The sequence below is a fragment of the Babylonia areolata genome, chromosome 1 (assembly GCF_041734735.1).
Source record: "Babylonia areolata isolate BAREFJ2019XMU chromosome 1, ASM4173473v1, whole genome shotgun sequence".
Lineage (NCBI taxonomy): Eukaryota > Metazoa > Mollusca > Gastropoda > Neogastropoda > Buccinidae > Babylonia > Babylonia areolata.
The window spans coordinates 78,246,835-78,264,702 of record NC_134876.1 but is presented as its reverse complement, the minus strand read 5'-3'; the positions used below and the strand labels follow the sequence as shown (position 1 = coordinate 78,264,702).

Below are 17,868 nucleotides of genomic sequence, written 5' to 3'. Positions count from 1 at the left end.
CATAACATATGTCACGCCAATAAGATTAGAACATTAACATTAAGATACATGAAATCCAAGTAAAATAAGAAAATATTTAAAAATCACTTCCGATCACACACACACACAAATGCTTGCTTGCCCGTGCTCACCCGCTCAGTCCCACATGCACGCATAATGTCTGCTCCCATACACTCGTCTGCTGGTGAAGTTCAGGTGTTGCTGTGGCGAGGGGGCTTGGGGGGTGGGAGGGTTCACTTAGTGTATTGGATGTTTTGATTGTGTGCGCGAATGGCTGTAGGAATAAATGAATTAATGTATCGAGATGTTCTTGCGCGTGGAGCTCTAAACCTACCACTTATGTCTGACCTTCTGCTATTAATGTCATCATGTAGTGGGTGTCTTACGTCGGTCAAAATTGTTATTGGTCTGTCAGTCAGTTTTCTATTGTGCATGTCGCTAAAGGTGTCTTGTCTTATACCCACCACCCCACCCGCTTTCCTTATGACTTTTTCCAACCTGTCTTTGTCATGTTTGGTCAGGTTTCCCCCCCAGCACACGGCTCCGTATGTTAAAACACTACAGACAACAGATGTGTAAAACATTTGGAGCATCTGCTTGCATACATTAAAAGATTTCATTTTTCTAAGACAGTACATGCGACTGTTGCTCTTTTTAATGAGTGCAGTTGAGTTTTCATTCCAAGACAGCTTATTGTCGATTATCACACCGAGATATTTGTATGAGTCTACTTGTTCGACCTCTTCATTTTTGATAAAATACTTGTCAAAAAGCAGTTCGCTTTTTATTGAGACACCCCATATATACAATGATCAGTGTGCAGACCAAAGGCGCACCCTTGTGTTCCAATCGCGTTGAATCCGTTGATTCAGTCTGGCGAGCTGGGAAGGAATGTTGGAATTGCCTGGCGTGATTTGAGACTTCCGGGTTTCCGCAGCGATAAAGCTACGTGAGGTCAGCTGGGTGATAAGCACAAAAGCTACAGGCGGGAGATAGAAGGGCAGGTCGAACTGATATATTGTATCCTGCAAGGGAGGTGAGACACCTTTCGCCAACCCGCGCGTTTTGCCTTCGCTTTGTTCTCCAAAACCAGTCCCCTCCCTCGTTTTCCGTTTTGCCTATGTTTTGTTCTCCAAAACCAGTCTCCTCCTTTTCCGTTTTGCCTATGTTTTGTTCTCCTAAACCAGTCTCCTCCTTTCCCGTTTTGCCTATGTTTTGTTCTCCAAAACCAGTCTCCTCCTTTACCGTTTCGCCTATGTTTTGTTCTCCAAAACCAGTCCCTTCCTTTACCGTTTCGCCTACGCATACACGTTGCTTTCGCCAACAGGTGAAGTCATGCTCACATTTCCAGAAATTTATTTTTATTTTTTTATTTTTATTTTTTTTTTTTTTTATTCACCTTCAACTTCTAAAACAGATTAATTTTAGACCATGCACGTAACAATACATCCCTGTTCTTCCGACTGGAAATTCATTATTGAGTGTTCAAATGAATATACTTCGAATAATCATAAATTATAATATACGCGTAAGTGAGAAGACAACTAGCTGGAATTGGGAATGAATCAGCATTCATGTTTCTGAATTGTAAAGCTGTTGGTGAACAGGTAGAGCACACACACACAAAACAAAACAACAACAGCCATTTACAGAGGAACTGAACGCCAGAAAAGACATTTAATGTGGAAACCCTGGACTCGTGCTCAGCTGCAATTCACATTTGTAATGCACATTCTGACCGATGCTGATGCCATAAATAAACTCAATCTAAGGTCAATGTTCCCCACTGTTCACCACAACCCCAAAGTGTTCAGTGTTCAGACAGCGGTGTTTGTCACGTTTTTGCATTGCGATATCTTGCTGGGTTGGTTTTGTTTTTTTACCACTGCCTGACCACTGTTGACAACTACTGACTGTTGTGTTCAAATTGAACTACTTTGTGATGGTTATACACAACTTGACAGACTTTGACAATTAGCTGGCCATTACTTTCTGCTGATCATTGTTGACCATTACTGACCATGCTGACCACTTCACAAAAGTTGTCAGATTGTGTGGTTTTTGTGGGTCGTACAAGTCTAGCTTTGCATTTTTTGGACCATCTGCTTGGAACTTTCTTCCTTTGTTCATTAAAACGTGCGATTCATTACGTTCCTTCAAATCAAGCATACGAGAACTTCTGCTCCATAAACAATAGGCCCACGAAGCTTTTTTTTTTTTTTAATAACCAGCTAAAAAAAACAAAAATCATGCTTTTTCCCTGAAGTTTGTATCTATACCTACATGCAGTGAATTTATTTTATTTTTACCTTTGTGCTTTAATGTTTTTACTTGTTCGCCTGTAAATTGGATGTTATTACCTGTAACATCTGCATCAGCAAATTTATCTCTTTTGTTTTTGTGCAATGGTAAAGTTGTGCTTCTCTGTTTTCTTTATGTCCGCAATGTTTCTCACTTCGGTCATGTCTCTGTATGTGCATAAGTATATGTGTGTGTGTATATATATATGTTGGGTGGAGAGAGTGTGTGCATGTGTATGGATATGAATGTATGAATGCGTTCGTTTTATTACTTTTTACGATGTTAATGATGATAATGGTGATCATTCTTCGTTGTAGTAGCAGTAGATGTAGCAGTGTTAACAAAATTATTATTTTTATGTCGTTATCGTTAATGTTGTTATTGTTATTGTTGTCACAAGGACAGATTGGAAGACTGGGCGATGCCTAAAATCTTTATCCTTGAGTATTAAAGTTTTTGAATCTTGAATCTAGCTGAAGTATTTTATTAGAGAGACGTTTACCTAAGTGCTTCGTATGATCAATCCAATACAGATTTTTATCAATAATGACACCCAGAATTTTATGTGAATCTACCTCTGCAATTTTATTGACGCCTAGGAAAAGTGTTTTGAAGTTATGTTTCATCTTTTGTCTTTTCTGTCGTGCACATACATACATGCACTTCGTTTTCTGAGCATTTAAGGACATGTGATTCAAATGTGTCCAGTCATTAAGTTTCAGAATATCATCTTGGAGTTCATTAGTTAGTTGACTGGTGTCTGAATTGCTTGAATGTAGGGATGTGTCATCTGCAAACATTTTGTATTAAAATTCATATAACAAGGTAAGTCATTAAAAAATAGTAAACAGTGGTAACTTTCTCCATTCACAAGGTACACAACTTCAAGTCAGAGGAAGTGTCTGGGTTTGTTCCAATGTACCTTTTATTTACCTGTGTGTTAGCTGAATCGGTAGCATAAACAGTCCTGACTTGAAGTTATGTACCTTGTGAATTGAGAGAGTAACCACTCTTTACTATTTGTTAATCATTTCATCTCCTGGCCTCATTATTTGTTAATTTTCAAGGTAAGTCGTTATCATAATTGGAGAATAAAATTGGCCCTGAGATGGATCCCTGTGGTACTCCATGTTTGATAGATGTAAAATTTGAGGTTTGATTATTTACTGTTATTAACTGTTTCCTGTCAGAAGGAAAACAATGATGTATGTGTGTGTGTGTGTGTGTGCGCGCGCGCGCGTGTGTGTTGTGTGTGTGTTCGTGTGTGTTTGCGCGCGCTCCTGCCATTTATCAATGTGACGAGAAATGTAGGTTACGATAAAAGAGAACAAACATTGTGTGTAGGTTAACTATATTATACAGGAGCATGTTCTAGAGTCTGGCCTTGTTAACCGGATTTGCCCCTTCCCATCCGATAAAATCAAAAGTTTGTCTTGAGATCTCTCTCCTCACACACACACACACTTGCGCGCGCCTTTTATTTCACTGCCCCCACGCAATGGAATTGATTGGCACTCCACATTCTCCACATCAGATGAAAACAAACTTTCAAAAAAAGCATAAGATACATATCTGTTTCAACAGTACAATGAACAATGAATGCCTTTGTATTCATGTGACACAAGCACACAGGTATGTGTCATATTGTACTGAGACCATTGTTTTACTGTCATTAGTCTTTTATTCATGGTGTTGGATATTCAAAATTTTACTTCGATTCCTGATGCTTTCCCTGCTGTGGTCCTGAGCAATGACGTGCAAATATTGTTTGTATATGAGCTATGTGACTGAGTGGGGGAGTGGTGATTGAATTATTGCTTAATATCATCACAGTGTATTTTTAAATTGGTTATATTTTACAAGAAGTGTCTGTGATATATATTACTCGAGTAGGTGAATTTTATGTTATGTGTACAACATGTGGTTCATCAAATTTTTACTCTTTTGTTTGTATTTCTCTCTCTATTGATTCACTGTGTCGCTTTAAGCTTTTAGGTACATTTATTATAATATAATAGAATATGTCTTTATTACCAAGTGTACCGGGGTCACAAGGAATTTTTTTTTTTTTTTTTTTTTTTTTGGGGGGGGGGGGGGGGGGCGGAGGGGATAGTACATAACAAGATACGAACATAAATTGAAAGTCATACACAAACACAGATACAGTAGAAATTAGGATACATACAAGCGCATATCAATATAAAAACTTGTGCATACTCACACATGCACGCACTGCACACACACACACACACACACACACACACACACGTTTGAACAGAAGCTGCATATTACATGTGGATGAGGCTGATGACCAGATGTAGATGGTTGTTGTTGGTTGCACAATTCTATTTGCACAAATCTAGTGGTGTGTGTGTGTGTGTGTGTGTGTGTGTGTGTGTGATGTACCTATTTGTGCAGTGAATGATATGTGGGTGGTGAATCGTTTTATATCACTTTTTATCATTATACCTTTCAAATGTTACATATCTGTTATTTACAGTAAAGCGCGGCGAGCCTGCTCTTGAAATCGGGGAATCGCGCTCGATAAACCTCCACATTATTCATGATCATCATCATCATCATCTTCTTCTTCTTCTTCTTCTTCTTCTTAATATTATTATTATTATTATTATTATTATTATTATTATCACACACACACACACACAGACACACAGACACAGACACAGACACACACACACACACACACACACAGAGAGAGAGAGAGAGAGAGAGGGAGGGGGAGAGGCTTCTTTTTTTTTTTTTTTTTTTTTGTCGTTGCTTTTTTGTCAAGCCAACATTTGATTCTTGTGGTGTGCCATACGTTAGTCATAAAAAAAAATTGCGCTTGTCGCGTGTCTGTTTCCCAAAGGCTGTGACGTCAATCAGCAGCAGTGAGTCCCGAGTATCAGTATCAGTATCAGTATCAGTAGCTCAAGGATGAGTCACTGCGTTCGGACAAATCCATATACGCTACACCACATCTACCAAGCAGATGCCTGACCAGCAGCGTAACCCAACGCGCTTAGGGCTTGTGAGAAAAAAAAAGAAAAAAAAGAAGAAATTATTAAACGAATAAAGAAGAAAATTAATATATAAATAAAAGATTTTTAAAAGATTTTTTATAATAATTATAATGATGATAATAATAATAAATTATGAATAAAATAAAAAAGACAATAATGATAATAAATAAACAAATAAGCAAATAATGTGGAGTAGATGGCCTAGAGGTAACGCGTCCGCCTCGGAAGCGAGAGAATCTGAGCGCACTGGTTCGAATCACGGCTCAGCCGCCGATATTTTCTCCCTCGCCACTCGACCTTGAGTGGTGGTCTGGGCGCTAGTCATTCGGATGAGACGATAAACCAAGGTCCCGTGTGCATCATGCACTTAACGCACGTAAGAGAACCCACGGCAACAAAGGGGTTGTTCCTGGCAAAATTCTGAAGAAAAATCCACTTCGATAGGAAAAAAACAAATAAAACTGCACACAGGGACAAAAATAATGGTGGTGCTGTAGTATCCAAAAATGTTATGACACAGACAATGGGGGAGCTGCAAATGGGTAACAGCGGTTTTTTGGAAACCGGACCGAACATGAACGAAATAAACTGTTAATGAATCGGAAATACGGCTAAATTCGGGAGACTTAACAACCTACTATTGGCATGACTGTGAAGATTGTTTTCCTACTATTTTTAAGCTAAATTTGGTATTGGCAGACAAAGTATTTCCAGAGAAAATGGCAATGTTAAAGTTTATCACGGACACACAGACATGCAGACAGACAGACAGACAGACACACACACACACACACACACACACACACACACACACACACACACACAGAGAGAGAGAGCGAGCGAGCGAGCGAGCGAGCGAGCGAGAGAGAGAGAGAGAGAGAGAACCGAACTTATAACATAGACTCACTTTGTTTACACAAGTGAGTCAAAAACAGATAGAATTAATAAACATTATTTTTAAATGTATAACGTGGTGTATTATACAAAGCGTATAAGGTACAACAGAGTTCAATCCACTGATCAGCTTAAATACACATAGCAGGCAACACAATCAGTTAAGCAAATGAATTCCTGCTAGTCTGTCTGAATGTCTGCCTGACTGTCTGTCTGTGTGTTTGTCGTTCTGTCCACATGTCATGCAGAAGATTTCAGCCCTCTGTCTCTTTGGAAATGATTACATATATACACCAAAAATAAAAGAAAGCAGCAACATCACATACACACACATACACACTCTCTCTCTCTCTCTCTCTCTCTCTCTGCCCCCCTCCCCCCCCCCCCCCCCACGCACTCACACACACACACACACACACACACACACACACACACACTCACTCACCTTGGAAACCACCAAAACTGACGAGCACATCATTTCCAATCAGTCAGGCATGCAGCGTGTAATGTATGGGTTGTACTCTCAACGTTATCTATCGGACGCATCGACTTTCCCGTATACACACTGCTTAACATGAACAACTAGCTCCCGACAATGTGGGATCATAATGTGACATGTGTTTTTCCAGCATCCTGGTATCAGAATTCATGGTAAAGCCATGTTAAAGCCTTGCTGATAATGTTTCCTTTTATTAATGCATTAGCAAGGAAATTGAATCGGAGTGCTGAATCACCTTGATGTACGCTGTGGAAGAAAAAGAAGAAGAATCGCGCTGGATAAACCTCCACATTATTATCATTATTATTACGATTGTTGCACACACACACACACACACACACACACACACACACACACAGAGGCTTTTATTTTCCTTCTCTTTCTTCTTCTTCTTCTTCTTCTTTTGTTGTCAAGTCAACACTTGATGCTTGTGGTGTGCCATACGTTTGTCATGTAACGTGGGTCATGAGCTCAGACTGTTACAGTTCGTTGGCTATCCGTGTCGTGCCTGTCTGAACGTCTTTTCTCCTTCCCTCTTCCCCCTTTTCCCCCTTCTTTCCCCCCTCTCTCTCTCTCTCTTCCTCTCTCCTTCACCACCCTCTCTCTTTCGTGTTTCTGCTCAGTTTAACGCTGGGCGTATGCACGTGCATATCTGGGGATACTGTATGTGTCTGGCGTGTCCCTTCTGAACATTTTTTTTTTTTTTAAACTCTGAGCCGAGTTCATAAATCTATGCAGTTTGGGGAGAAAGATTCCCCGGGGCTGTTGATACCGAGCTTTCAGAGGTACGGGTCGCCGTTCCAGCGCGTGTGCTGTTGGGTGCCGTCAGTGAAGTTGTGGGGCGTTTTCCTTGTCACCCCCTCCTTCAGTGTTGTGTCTGTGTGTAGTCTGTGTTTCCACTCTGGGCCAGTGGTGATGCCTGTGTCTACCTGGTGACAGGTGAGGGTGTATTTGTGCTTGTAGTGTTAAATTAGTGATGTGACTTGTAACTTTTGTCTTCAAGGAGAATTAGGTATCGTGTGTTTGTAAGGTAAGGGGAGGTTTTATCGGACATCTTTTAATTCCGGTATTCTTTTATTTCTAGATATTTTGGGGAATTGGGGAATTTGTGTGTTCTGTTTAGGTGTGTTATTTTTCTATGTATTCAGCTCGGGTTATTGGCTCAAATGTTGTTTTTTTATGAAAACTGTATCTAACGGCAGTACGAATTTTCTGAAACATTTTGTGGCAATTGAAACGAGATTGCTAGTTTGTGATATTTCGTGACTGAGTTTTGCTTTTATTATTCAAAACCAACAGTATAGACGTTAAACTGAAGACTACTACTACAGAGAGTTACACACACACACACACACACACACACACACACACACACACTCACGCACACACACACACACACACACACACACACACACACACACACACACACACACACACAGTGACTCGCACATAACTTATACGCGGTTATAATGTCAAGCTTGGGTAAACAAGAACTACAGAAAAAAACTTGAACTTGCAATGTAGAGTGTGCTGCAGTAGTTATCCAGTGAAAAACCCCGGCACCGCGTCTGTCAAAAAGGCTATTCGGTTGACAAAGAAGACATCCAGCCCCACCACTTTTCTTTATTTTTTTTTTCTGGTGTCAAAACACCCTGCACTGTTAAAACGGGGTCACTTGCTATCAGTTTCTTACCAGGGCGCTCGTTCCGAGTTCCCACAAACACAGCCATAACCGGAATTAAGATCCGATGATACTTTACAGTGTGTGTGTGTGTGTGTGTGTGTGTGTGTGTGTGTGTGTGTGTGTGTGTGTGACGGTGTGTGTATTTGTGTGCGTGTGTGTGTATGTGTGTGTGTGTTCGTGCGCGCACGCGCGCGTGTGTCTATGTGTGCATATGCGAGTGCCTTTGTGTGTGTGTGTGTGTGTGTGCGCGCGCGCGCGCGCGCGTTTGTGTGTGTTTTGTATGTGGGTTTTTTTGTGTGTGTTTTGTGTGTGTGTGTGTGTGTGTGTGTGTGTGCGTGTGCGCGCGCGCACGTTTGTGTGTTTTGTGTGTTTGCGTGTGTTTTCGTGTGTGTGTGTGTGTGTGTGTGTGTGTGTGTGTGTGTGTGTGTGTGCGCGTGTGTGTGCACGCGCACGTGTTTGTTTGTGGTTGTGACGTGTTTTTACTTGTCATCTCTTTCTGTGTTATCCATCATATCATATTACTGTTTGTTGGTTGTTGGGTGTTGTTGTTTTTTTCAGTTGTAATTTGTGTTTTCATAATGTCTTATTTCATGTTTTCGATATTTTCACCATAGCCCACTTCCCATAAAACAAACACAGACATGGGAGGGACATAGTGCTATGGGAACAAAGACCCGGTGCTATAGAGACCTAAAAGGACTGATTTCACGGAGCTGGGAGGAATATAGACATCCCCCCACCCACCCACCCCCGACCCCCCAACCCTCCCACCCACCCCCACGCGTATTGCACGCGGCATAAGGCGGAGATAGGCTCTGGCACGCGCATGGCTAGCTGTCATGGGCTGCCACTGCCACTGACGCATAGCACATCCTCAGCATAATAGCCTGGGTAATTATTCTTAGCACACTAGCCTTGGTCAGTCGTTTCTTCCTTTCAGCCATGTACGATGGTCCAGAGACAACATGTTGGCACAATGCAAAAAAAAAAAAAAAAAAAAACAGACGAAGAGAAAGCTTGCTTAGCAGAATGTTTAACTCTCTCCATACGAACGGCGAAAGAGACGACGTTAACAGCGTTTCACCCCAATTACCATCATCAAAATATTGCAAGCGGAAGGCTCTTATACTGAAGACGTGAATGCTGACAAAGAATACAACAGTTCTGACGACGGAAGCTAAAGGTTGGGTCATTCAGACACTCACTGGATATCCGAGGGGTCTGTGTGGAGGAGAAGAGAGGACTGGCCGTACTGAGTGAGTTAATACTGTTCTCTGCCAATACAATGTCGATCCGTGAGGGTCTGGGTTCGAATCCCGCGCGCTCTCGCCATTTCTTCCCAGTATGACTGGAAAATAGCAAATCAAACTGAGCGTCTCGGATGAGAGAATAAACCGAGGTGCCGTGTGAACGAGGCATGCACTTGGCGCTCTGGAAAAGAAAAAAAAAAAAAGAAAAAAGAAAGAAAGAAAAACCCAAGGCAACTTGCAAAATAATTCTGTAACAGAAATCCACTCTGAAAAGTTCACAAAGATATATATAGATAGATAGATAGATAGATAGATAGATAGATAGATATGCAAGCACTAAAGGCCGAACTAGCACGTTGGGTTATACTGCTGCCTGGCGTTTACCTAGTCTAGCGGATGTGGTGCATGCAGCCAATATAAATTTGTCCGAACGCGGTGACGCCTCCTTGAGAAACTGAAACTGAAACGGTCAATCACTAAAGGGGTCATGAGATTGAAGCACAACACCAAAGCTGCTACACACACAAAAAACAACAACCTGAAACTGAAATGGTCAGTCACTAAAGAGGTCATGAGATTGAAAGCACAACACCAAAGCTACTAAAAAAAACAAAAAAAAACTGAAATGGTCAGTCACTAAAGGGGTCATGAGATTTAAGCACAACACCAAAGCCGCTACCCCCCCCCCCCCCCCCCCCCCCCCCAAAAAAAAACAAAAAAAAAAAAAAAAAAAAAAAAAACAAAAAAAAACAAAAAAAAAAACAAAACAAAAAACAAAACAAAAAACCAACTGAAAGTCACTAAAGGGGTCATGAGACATAAGGACAAAAGTTGACGATAACCCTTTCACCCAACGTGGCATAACGTGTCTTGTTATCTGTCAATCGCTCACCTCTTGAAAAGTCACTTCGTCGCGAGGCTGCACACTTGACCCACATTGTACTTGTAGCCTTCCACACACAAAGTGCCGACAGCCTTACTACCACCAATAAACCCAATCCAACCACCATGCACACACACTCGTCCCAAAACACACATCCCACACCACTCCATCAACCTCCCACATGTCACCAGCATATCTTTCGGGGTGTGCGCCCTTCCCCTGGACTACACCAATAATTATAATAATCGAGCATCTCTCTCTCTATCTCTCTCTCTCTGTTTGTGTACGTGTGTGTGTGTGGGGGGGGGGGGTGCGTGTACGTGTGTGTGTGTGTGTGTGTGTGCGTGTATGTGCGCGTGCATGTGCACGTGCATGTGCACGTGTGTGTATGTGTGTGCGTGTTTAGTCTCTCCTTGTCTTCGCAGCAGAAGGGAACACGTAAAACAAACGCTTAGAAGACATGACGCCTCGCCTTGCCCATTTGAGCCAGCTTGTTATTGTTGATGATTCGGACTGGAGCCCACATATAGTATTCAAATCAGTGAGCGTTTTGAACAATAAACTCAGAAAGTATGGAAGGCAAGTGATGGCAAAATCGACCAACATCATATTTTGATGTGAAAAGAGCGGTATGAAATACATATTTTTTCTTTGGAAATGGACCGGTGTAGTATCCCAGATTGTCCCCCCACCTTGAAACGTCCCCGGGGGACAAATTGACCGCTGGAAATGTCCCCAGGAGACTTTCTCACCGTTCATAATGTCCCCTGCGGACATTGTTAGCGGCCAAAATGTACCCTTTCTTGGGTTTTAGCCTCGTTCTGAAATGCCCTCTTACCTTGACAAATGTTCTCCCCGTGTATCCCGTAACATCCCCTTTGACAAAAAAAAAAAAAAACCCAGTGTTTTTATCACAATTATTCAGATAATGAGGATAACTTTTGTCAAGTGATATGAATTATACTGTTCCCACTTCAGAATAAAATTAAATTGTACTTTGAACAGTTAAACATTGCAGAGAATTCATTTGAAAATGGAGTGCTTGCAATGCATCTGAAAAAATAAAATCATCCAGGGTGGGGAAGTTAGTTTAGGTATTTTGGGTTCCATGTTACATATATATTTCATAAGGTTTTAGGTAATCATTAAGAAAATGCAAAATTTTGCGCAGCCTTTATTAGATTTCATTGCTTGGGCTGATTGCATGATAGATTCATTATTAACATTGCTATAGATCCAGTAATTCAAACATCTATGTTGGGAAAGTTAGTTTGGGTAACTTGGATTCAGTGTTACACATGTTGCAACAAGGTTTTATATAATCATTAATGAAATATATGATTGATTGCTATCATTATTATTATTATCATCATTATTATGACTACTATTATCATTGTTGTTGTTATCATTATCATTATTTATATCCAACGCTAAATTGACATCTACTGCGCCAGGGCTCATGAGTCACATTTGCAAATGCCGGTTCATCTCCAAAGAAAAATATGTATTTCATACCGTTCTTTTCACACCAAGAATTGATGTTTGTTGAGTTTGCCATCATCTGCCTTCCTTATTTTCCGAATCAATTGTCTGGACAGTGTTCCCACAGTGTTCATTCATACAAACCTGGTTAATACATATTTAGATCTATATATTTATATTCTACACGTTAAGAAGCAGAGTATGAAGCATTTCCAAGCTGTGAATTGCGTAAAATGTCAACAAAATTGTACTTACGAACTAAATAATCTCGTGCTGCCTTCGTAAATTCACCTTTGCAGTCGGAAAATACTGATTTCATTCTTTATGAAATGTCATGACTGTTAAGAAACTGAAAAACATTCCTAAAAGCAAACTTGCGTCCTGCCAATTTAGTATAAAATACATGAAATTGAAAATGTTTGTTTCCTTTTGACCCCAAAAAGCTCTCTTACTAGTTTTCTATACGGTGTCTGGCAGAATCGACCAGGCATTGGATCTCTGATCCAGTATTTTTTCAGCTATCAGTTCGAGGACACGTCTCTACATGGTGCCGTGACCTGGAAAAGGCATTCCTGTGACAATACATAAGGCATGCATTACGCCCAGTGACTCTTTCAGTTCTAGTTTCATGTTTCAGTTTCTCAAGGAATCGTCACTGAGTCCATCCAAATACATTATTTTATGTTACACCACACCTGCTATCAGATGCCTGATCAGCAACACAACTGAACTCGTTTAGTCAGGCTCAGTGTGCATGCAGTTTAGGTTTCAGTTTCAGTAGCTCAAGGAGGCGTCACTGCGTTCAGACAAGTCCATATACGCTACACCTCATCCGCCAAGCAGATGCCCGACTAGCAGCGTAACCCAACGCGCTTTGTCAGGCCTTGAGAAAAATAAAATAAAATAAAATAAAATAAATAAATAATAATGATATAATAAATAAATAATAATAATAATAATGATGAAAATAAAATAAATAAATAAATAAATAAAATGAATAAATAAATAAATAAAAAAGACAACAATGATGATAAATAAGCAAATAAAATTGTTATTATAAAAAAAAAATTAATGTGTACTTATCTGAGTGGATTACTCATACAGCATTTTGCCAAAGGATGACACTCTTGTTGCCATGTATTCTTTTTTTTTCCCCAGTGCGCCAAGTGCGTGATTCACACGAGAACTCAGTTTATCGCCTCATCCCAATAACTGGACGCTCAGTTTGATTTTCCAGTGAAACTTTGGAGAAAGGGTGAGACCGAGATTCGAACCCTGACCCTGACGGACACTGTATGGTGAGGTCTTAACCATTCTGCCACCATCCCCCGGCGACCGTCTGTGCCACAAAGAACACTCCTGTCAGTTCGGTATCGGCCCGTATCAGAACTGAGACAGATGAGAATAAACACACACACACACACACACACACACACACACACCCAGCCAGCCACCTCCACCCAAGTCGAATTGTGCTCCGTTCTGTGTGCGCAGCGTGCTGTTGTCCTCAACAACGGTCGTTGTACCAGTGGCGGTGACGTCATCTGATAACAAACCGGAATCATAAATGCAGCAAAGACCTGTCCGTCGGTGTGCGAAATGCACGCTCCCGCCAGCGACAAGCCCATATGCTGTTTATGTTTATGTGCGCTGTTCTTAATAAGCTGAAGTCGTCAACAGTACAAAGGAAGGATGAATTTTGGAGACAGTTCTTTGTGGCCTACTTGTAGTTTTAAACCTTCCTTCATTTGGTGTTGACGCGTGGGTTGTTGATGTGATTTGGGTACGTAGCTTTTCTCTTCTCTTTATTCATTTATTTATTTATTTATTTATTTATTATTTGTTCCTTCTGCTGTGTTTTTCCATGGTGGTTTCAGAAAGTGTTTTGTTGTGTGTGTGTGTGTGTGTGTGTGTGTGTGTGTGTGTGTGTGTTGTGCTTGTTCAGGTTCGGGACAAAGGGAGGTTCGGCAGAGTGTCTCGGTGGTTTTAGCTTAAACTATAATGTTATTGGCTATCTGTAATCTATTGTACGTTAATTTTTCTTCGCTTTGCATTGATATTTGTTTTTAGTTTTCTCTTCAATGTCTCTAGTCTTCATTTTCAAACTGAACCTTTCTGTTATCATTTCATTTATATGTTTGTTTTCTGCAAGTCTGTGAAGAAGCAGCAAAATAATTGTCAGTTCACATGGAATCATTTTAGGCATATACTCATCATTTAAAAAAAAAAAAAAAAAAAAAAAATTCTTGTGTCTTTGCAGTTCAACAGTGTGAATCCTGAAGCCTAACGTTTCATCACTCACTTACAATTTTATTTATTCATTTATTCTATTTAACTCATATATTATTCATGTATCTAACTTGACAAACTTATTGTTTTCACTGCGAGGACGAGCGTCGTTTGGTTTACTCATTTGTCGTGTACACTCCATTTCTGGGGATGCCTTTCCTAGATACATGTCTACTCATCACTTCATGGCTGTGGCTCGTCACGAAAATCTACGAATCTGTGGATCACTGTGTGTATAGTTAGTAACCCCGGGCACAGGTCAGTGTGTTTAGCTCTGTCTATCTCCTGTTTTTCAGACAATAAAGACAATAACAACAAGAGCAACAAAGAAAACAACTACTACGACTGCTTATCATCATCATGCTAAAAATGACAATAAAAGCAAAAGTAAAAACGATACTCACAACCGTGGAACATGACACAACCAGTGAATGCTACAAATACAGCTGCGTATTTCATTACTGATAACAGTATAGATAACGGTTTAAAAATGGGTTAATAATATTTTTATTCAAATGCCGGTAAACCATAATTTGAATACTACTGAATGAAAGAGGGAGAAGAGAGAGTGAGAGATTCAGATGGTTTATTCAATAAGGCTATACACCCATAATAATGAGGGGCACAGAGAGAGAGAGAGAGACAGACAGACAGACAGACAGACAGACAGACACAGAGAGATGAGGGTTGATGGAAAGAGAGAGACAATGGGGTGTGTGTATTTGTGGGAGGGGGGGGGGGTTGAGGGAGGGGGAGGGGCGGAGGGGGGGGGTGATAATCAGTAATACATATTCATTGACTCTAAGGATATTACATAAAACAGTAATTTTAAAACATGACTGTCAACCTTAACACGCCCTTCTGAATATGCATAAGATAATTTGCTCGTATTTTCACAGACATATGTTCTCTAACCTATATAAAATATTGTGCATTCGATCAATGCCAACACCGGTTATACGCTACATTAATGAGTATCAGTAATACTAACTGTATAGATCCCCCACAACGAAATCAGTAACAAGATACCTTAATGAAACAACTAGCACTAACACAAACTGATAAACTATGATCAATAGATGAATCATCAGATAGATAGAATCGAGTTAGATAAACAAGATTCAAACGTGAAACAAAGCGTACCGTCTGCACATTCAAGCATTCGTATTCCAAAGGTAGACATGAGTTATTCGTATTGATTAAAAGAACTAAATAACACCTTTTTACTCCCCCACCTCGGCTAACTCCTAACTGTGAGACCCCAGTTTTCTTATTTCATCCTGTGACACACTTGAAAGGGGGATAACACACACACACACACACACACACACACACACACACACTTTTATGATAGATAGAATATACTTTCCTCTGAGTTTCCTTTCACCCTGCTCTTAGACTGAGAGAACACAAAAAACTCCGTGAAGTCACGTGTGTGTGTGTGTGTGTGTGTGTGTGTGTGTGTGTGTGTGAGGCGCTTTGTCAGTAAAGTGACCATGCCACAATGAAGAAAATAAAATGCAGTTAGGTTTGGACCTTTGCATAGAGACAGAAAATGAGTGTGTCTGAGAGGATACCTACCATCACTTGGAAAACCTGTCCAGAATCTAACACTCACACAAACACACACACACACACACACACACACACACACACACACACACACACACACGCACGCACGCACGCACGCACGCACGCACACGCCAATAAACAATACAGAACAAGAAACTGTGTGTTGATGGGGGAATGGTCAGCCAAGGAAAAAAAACTGAGGGCGTGGGGGTATACTGTAGAGGAGGGAAGACAGGGTGGAAGTGCGAAGGAAGGGGAAAAGACCACTTAAAAAAAGAATCATCATGAATAGTGGAAACCACCGAACCACCTTACAACATGCTGGGCCCTTCTTGCTTCGTGAAACTGCACTGAGGAGAAGAAAGGTTTTTTTTGTGTGTGTGCTCTGTGTGTATGAATCGGGGAAGAGAAAACACAAAGGAAAATATGTCTGTGCTGTATCCTGGAAACAACAACAACAACAACAACAACAACAAACCAGCAAACAAAAAAGAATCCAAAACGGAAGGTGCACGACAGAGGCCCTATGCACGATAACTGCGCCTGAAAGTACACTGAAAGAAAATGAGGAGAAGGGACGTTGGGGTCGTCATCGTTGTACTGACGAAAAAAAAAAGCGAAGTTGGAAGGAAGAAAGTGGAAGAGGCTCTCTGTGCTCGTTCTTTGCATCGAGAGAAAAAAATAAAAATAAAACAACAAAACACAAAGAAACTGGAAACAGAAAAGGGACAGGGTTATTTGCATTAAAAAAAAAGAAAAAGAAATGAACAAACAAAATGAAAACAAATAGGGACAAGGTTCTCTTCTGTGCCAGCATTAGATAATAAACGGAAAGGAACCTTTGACAGTAGTGGGAAGAGGAGGGGGGGGCGAGGGCATGGCGTGTGGTGGTGGATGCGTAGATTTCCGGGGAAAAAAAAATGTAGAACTCCTCCAAGCACTTTAGTCCGGCGTCGTTCTCAGCATGAAGAACGGACTGACTTTGTTCCGAGTCATGCACACACACACACACACACACACACACACACACACATACACACACACACACACACACACACACACACACACACCACTAAAAAAAAAAAAGAAAAAAAAAAAAAAAGACACACAGCTAATCCCAACTCGAAGTTCTCGAAAAAGCAAGAGCATCAGGCAGCGCCTTGTCCTGTTTGTGGAGCGGAAAGTTCCGGTGCACGTCCCACAGTCTATCTCTCACGGGGCCCGGTAAAAGTGTGTTACCACGAGCTGCTAGCAGCTGCTGCGGTAGCGAAAGGAAATGGTGCCTCTTCACGGTAACATGTCGGCTCGGCCCAGGAGTGACTCCCCTTGGTTTTCTTCCGCCAGCGGAGGACAGCCATCATTAGCGGCATCCTGCAGCCCCGTGACTTATTCCTGAGGACACCGTGAGCTTTGTCAGGGGCCATCGGGTAACGCCTGGATCGTTGCTCCTGCCTCCTCCTCCTCTTTCTTCTGCTTCTTCTTCTTCTTCTTCTTCTCCTCCTCCTGCTCCTTCTTCTTCGTCGTCGTCTTCTCCTGCTTCTACCCCTCCTCTTTCTCATCTTCTGCCTCCCATTCCTCTACCGCCTCCTCCACCTCCTCTTCCTCCTCCTCGTCGTGTCCTCCTCCTCTTCCTCCTCCTTCTTCTCCTCCTCCTCCTCTCCTGCCTCCCCCTCCTCCTCCTCCTCCTTCTCTCCTGCCTCCTCCTTTCTTTTTCTTCTCCTCCTCCTCCTTCTCTCCTGCCTCCTCCTTCTCCTCCTCCTCTTTCTCTTCCTCTTTCTCCTCCTCCTTCTCCTCCTCCTCCTCTCCTGCCTCCTCCTCTTTTTCCTCCTCTTCCTCTTTCTCCCCCTCTTTCTCCTCCTCCTCTCCTGCCTCCTCCTCCTCCTCTCCTGCCTCCTCCTCCTCCGAGGACTGGAGGGTCCGCCGGAAATAACCATGGAGAGAGAGAGAGCGAGAGAGAGAGAGAGAACGAACGAACGAACGAAATTGTTTTA

General features: G+C 41.4%; 1 protein-coding gene across 2 annotated transcripts in view; it reads left to right on the top strand.

Annotated features, from left to right (window-relative positions):
* The first annotated feature begins 7,345 nt into the window (after positions 1 to 7,345).
* LOC143287740 (uncharacterized) overlaps positions 7,346 to 17,868 on the top strand; it is a 54,792-nt gene continuing 44,269 nt past the window's right edge. Inside the window, exon 1 of one of the 2 annotated variants that reach the window (XM_076595999.1) lies at positions 7,346 to 7,656. The gene's annotated coding sequence lies outside the window, so the exon portion shown is untranslated. Of the gene's footprint in view, positions 7,657 to 13,453; positions 13,800 to 17,868 lie in introns of those variants that run through there. The other variant, XM_076595991.1, reaches the window with a different exon arrangement.